Source organism: Gordionus sp. m RMFG-2023, chromosome 1 (genome assembly GCF_954871325.1).
Source record: "Gordionus sp. m RMFG-2023 chromosome 1, tfGorSpeb1-WG-v2, whole genome shotgun sequence".
Lineage (NCBI taxonomy): Eukaryota > Metazoa > Nematomorpha > Gordioida > Chordodea > Parachordodidae > Gordionus > Gordionus sp. m RMFG-2023.
Window position 1 is genome coordinate 66827853 of NC_088775.1, and position 6150 is coordinate 66834002.

The window sequence follows — 6150 nt, forward strand, 5'->3', positions numbered from 1 at the left end:
AAGTTGGCGAATATCAAAATGGTGTCGCAAACAAAGGATTAAATAATTTGCGATAATGAGGAAGGAAGTAGGAAAATTATTCTAATTAATCCTTTTTTTTGAGAGTTTATAATTTGTGATCGTATCGTATATTAAAGATATTATTCCAAAAATATATAAAAATCCTTTAGAATTTTTCCTCCTCCATACACACTATAATATTCCCTGCCCTACACCATTTTAAAAATTAGCAAAAAAGGAAATCTAATCAATATCCCTACCACCTTTTAATCCCTATTTTATTTCAATGACGATCTTACGCCCTTTCCCTGTTGAAAGTCTCTGGCCCTTGTATGAGTTCTTCTTGATGGATGAAGGAGAGCTGTTGTATATTTATAAAAGCCATTTGTTTTGATGGCTTTGAAAAATATATTTATTATTATATAACGATATGTATGATATAATTAATTTGTATAAAATCAAAAATAGATTTATAACCTGTTTAATATAACTTATATTTTATCTTTATGTTTTAATTCAAAATATTTACAATGAATATAATAAGGATATGATTATTTTAATGCAGTAGTGAAAAATATCCATTTGACTTCAATGTCTCTAATATCAAATTTGGTTCAGCAAAAATAAAATCCCCCCCCCCCCCCCGACTAGATTCTCCTTAAAAAAAAGGGGGGAAAATTTATGAAGGGTAAAAGGTTTGGAGCGCATAAAATAGATTAGTTAAACAAGTTTTTATTTCATTTTATAATCTTCAGCAACATAATTCATTTATAATCAAAAAATATATTTAAAAAAATTATAAAAAATATATTTAAAAAAATTATATGTATTACAAAATTCTTATTTAAGCAAATGCTCAAAATAACTATCTAAGTGAGATTCAACGTAGGTGTGACAAGAAGCATTTTAATAAGAAAAACATTGATTTAATCTAATTAATAGTAAAACAAACAAAATTAAATATATATATAAAAATATATTTATTAAAAGATATAAAATTTGAAAAAATAAATGTAAAATATGAAAAAAATCAAAATTGGGCATCATAAAATTAAAATAATTCCAACAGAGGAAAAATTCTGCGAAAATGTTTCTAAATATAAAAATCCCAGAGCCCGTGGTGGCGTTCCTAAAATATCTAAAACAAAAGATGAACTGTTGATATATTACTATGAGGAGTCAAAGTCAATGCGTTGTAGATTAGGCTAAATATGGTCATCTCATAAAGGTAAAGAATGCGAGAAGAGGTCAGACCATATTTTGTTTTATTTCAAGGGGGGATTCTATTGCAATCGATGAAAAAAATATATAATCTTGAATAAATTGAATTTGGTCAATTACACCAAGCGTGTACTCCTACACCTATCTTTAAATTGCCAAATGGTGTTTTACTAATATCTCATGGTTTTGCCGAAAGTATCTTATTTTGAATTTCACCTGTGTTTCGTAGTTTCCTCCGATCAAAATATATATCAGAAATTATAAATTATGAAATATTATGATTTTTATTATTTCACTCCCATAGCCTTTTCATCAATTAGTCCTTAGTAAAATAGTTATAAATTTATTAAAATGTTATGTAAAAATATCTTTCAAATTGATTTGGCTTACACATCTTATTTTAAAATTTTACTATCTATTCAAATCTCGGTGTTATAATAAAACTTATAATATTATTTATTGCTGCAATTCGTGTTTCTTTTTAAAATATTTTCATTGGTTTGTGAAGGATTATAATTAATAAAACTTGATGTTAAAAATAAAAAAAAGATATTTTGTTAAATTTATTTTATCTGAAAAAAAATGTCATATTATTCAATATTAATTATCAGGGTTTCGAACCGTTTAGTATAACGGTTCGGTTCGTTCCGGTTTTTAGTTTAAAATTTTATAAAGGTTTTGTTCCATTTCGGTTTTTTAAAAAAATAATCATATCGGTTCGGTTCGGTTTATAATTTATAACGGTTCTTTTCGGTTTGTTCCGGTTTTTATAAATTTAATTTAAAAAAAAATTAATCATTAACCATGTATATATTAATTTTAGAGAAAAATCTTTTTATAATTTCTTATTTAATTTAACCATGAATGATAATCTAATAGATATTTTTATTAAACTTAGTAAATATAAATTAGACAAATCAATTCTTTTTATTTCATAAATAAGATAAACACAAACATGCGCAAATACAATGAGGAATAAAATAACACATAAATATAATGAAATTTATATTATTTATTTTTAAAAAGAGAATTGGAACGGATAACTAAAATATTTTCTAATATTTCAGGATTTAATTTAGTTCTTTGCGCAGAGAGTATAAACTTAAGGCTAGAAAATGCTCTTTCTACGGATACCTGCGTAGCTGGAACTGCTAGCACAACCATAGCTAACTTATAAAGTTCTGGCATACTATTCTTTACATTTTCCCAATAATTCAAAAGATTTGCATCTTTTTCTAATCTCTCTATATTATCAAATGACCGAATTATATACTCTATTTCTACACATTTATTATAATTTTCTATGCCCTGAGAACAATTCTTATTAAGGCTTTCATGCGACATTAATAAATCTTCAAAATCATCATCTAAGTTATCTTTCGAATGTGAACACGTAGGAATAGTATCTAGATTTTCAATATTATGATTATTTTTTGGATTAAGTTCCAAGTTTTATAAAGATGTTTTTTGGCGATATCTTTTTCTTCAAATGATCAAAATACATTATATCTTGGGTCGAGATATATAGCTGAGCAAAAAACTTCATTTTTCAAATTAATCGCTCGTGCTTTGATTGTACAAAGTAAAAGTTTGGCAAATGAAGTGTCTATTTTGCTAGTTTGCATGATACATTTGATCCATGCTGCATAAAAATCGCCCATGGTCATTTGTTCACTTTGTATATATTTTGTCAAAATATAAGATGGATATAAAGCTTTTAATATATCACTAATTATTTTCCATTCATTCTCTGACAAACATTTTTCACGATCATTACTTTGGGCCGATATTTCTTGGCAAAAGTTTTTTAACTCTAATAATCTTTCCAACATTAAATAGATTGAATTCCATCTTGTGCAACAATCTATTAGTGGCTTTTTTAAATTTAATTTGGACAAAATAGACATTGTAGTCTGATTTCTTATTTTTTTGCAAATGTTTCTTGCTTTATTAATAATAACAATTTCATTTGAATTTTTTATGCAATCATTAATTGCTAATTGAAATGTGTGGGAGGCACATCTAATGCCCATTAACATGGATCTCGTATGAGGTACAAGATTAATACTTTCATTATTAAAAAAAGGTTCTTCATTTTCATTAACAATTATATCATCATTGTTATTTAAATTATCATTATCTAAATAATCATTAAGGATATCATCTTCATCATCTTCTTCATCATGATGTATTAACAGCTTGATTAATTTAATCATGTTAGCTGCATTGTCTGTGTTTATCGTATAAATTTGATCAATTCTTATTTCATGTTCGTTTAGAACATCTAGAATAATTTTTTTTAGATATTCTGATGTATGTCTTTCTTTTATCTCTTTCATGCATAACGTTCTTAATTTTATTTCTCCATTATCTATAAATTGAATATTGATCCCCAGTATGGACCTATCATATCGAGTTGCAATATCTAATTTTAACGATATAAGTTTTTGGTATATTTCTTTTTTTAAATTTTGCGAAAAATCAAATGCCATTTTTTTAATATTATTGGGTATATTTTCAGAATTGATGGTTAAATTACCACCCAATCCTACAATTATCGGATCTATAATATTTCTAAAGGCTTTGTCATCAATTGATTTTATTGGTCTCCCATGAACTGTGATTAACTCAGTGCAGGAGCAGATTAAAGTGTCTTTATTAATATTAATTTGTATTGTATTAGTTTTGGTAAAAGCATTTTGAATTGTATTATGATTATTTGCATTTTTTGTTATTGTTTTTTTAATAGTCAAATTATCTTTTTTTTTTTTAATAATTTGAATTCCTTATCGTGGAATCTTTCTATATGTTGTTCAAGATTTGCTGCATGGTCCCCGGTTAAAACTTTACCACAGTTTTCTAGTTTACAAGTAGATTGATTTTTTACAATATCTAATTTAAAATATGATCGCACAGGATTTGACTTTTCCCAAACCATTTAATAGATACTAATATGCTATATGATGATGAATAGATCAGAATCTTTTATTATAAAAATAGAATAAATAAATTTCTTAATAGAATCAGTATAATTTTTTATTTATCTTATCTGACAAGATCTCCCCCAAAAACGTGAATTATATGCAGGCCTACCCTTCATATAATTATGCCGATTTTTTCCTCAAAGATACTAACAACATTCCTTGTACACAGATGAAACTAAATAAGTGAATGGAGCTTACTAATACCATTTTAATAAATAATTTGATTTAATAGAGAAAAGAAAGAAGCAAAAAGATAAGATATAAAATAAGAAGAAAAGAAATAGAAAAGCTGTTTAAAATTCCAAAACAACTGTCTTTTATTAAAAAATTAAAGTTAATTAAATTAAAACTTTAATGGATACTTTATCATTTTATAATTATCCAATTGAATTTCATGTGTTTAAATTTTATTTGGTACTATAAGATTTAGAAGGTTAATCAGTAAGTAGTTATTATTTCAAGAAATTATCCACTAAAGTGTAAATGGAAATAAATAAATAAATTAACCATAAAATACAGGAATATTAATTAACAATCATATGTTTTTTTTAATTTCAGAATTCTAATATTCATTTAAGTCATTATAAATTATTCATTATGAAAATATTAATTAATAAGAAATTAATATAAAACAGTATTTTATTAAAAGTAATCAGTACCTGATTTTCTTTAGATGTTAGTTAGAATTATGATTTTTCCCAAATTATTAGCAAGTATTAATAAACTAATTAATAACTAATATACATATATATATAAGAATAAACTTGTTAATTTAAAGAATAGTCTTGTTTGATTTTAAGATTCTTATCTAATTAACTGGTAATTCGCCTAATCTCTATTAAATTGAGTATTTATTAAAGTGAAAAGAAAAAACAATAAACAAGGTGGTATTAATTGACATGTAAAAAAAATTCAATTTGAAAAGAAATAAAGAGTTTAAAAATTTCCCCAAGGAAAATTCAAATTTCAATTTTAGGTTAATAATGTTTAAATTTAATTATTTTTTAAAACCGTTTTGAACCGGTTTAAAATATTTATAACGGTTCGGTTCGCTCTTTTTATAGTTTCTTTATAACGGTTCGGTTACGGTTACGGTTCAGAAAATTATAACGGTTCATTCCGGTTTGGCGGTTCGGTTCGGTTCGGTTCGGTTCGAAACCCTGTTAATTATAAAGTCATGATGAGGCCAGTGTTTATAATTGCATTACATAATATAAAAAATATTAAATTATTTTTCAAAGGGAAGGGACATTGACAAACATTTTCTTTGTAAAATTTGTATTGAAATAATATTATAGTATTTTTTCGTTTAAAAAAATATTTACACTGATCATGGTTCCATTCCATTCATTTATATGTAATCGCGAAATAGATGGAGAAGAGGAGGGAAGGAGAAAAAGCAATCAACCTATCTGCTAATGTTTTATATAAAATACACTAAAAAAGATATACAATAATATGTAATTTATGCCTATTTTGTATAATAAAAGTTTATAAACAATTTCATTATGTTTTATTCCTTTCATGGGATCGTCGCGAATTCCTATTATTTATGTAAAAAAATGTGAACATGTGAAAATTATGAATTAAATAAAAGCTATTTTAAAAAAATATTAACAATAAAATGATATTAAAATTGTTTTCTTTTAAAGGCAAAGTTTATATATTAAAACTTATGCTAGTATCTTAGTTAATACGTAATATTTTAATAATAAACTTATGTTCACCATTTCATTTCAGTAGTTTAAACTTAAAATTATTTACATATATAACACTGATTAATTAAATTAATATCAATGTAATTTCTTCTCATCATATCCCTATTTTCTTTCAGAAATCAACTCAAATAAATATTAATAGAATTAAAGATATTACAATGATAATTTATGAATATCAATAAATATTATAAAAAATAGAAATATTTTCCGGTCTCTCTATATTATGA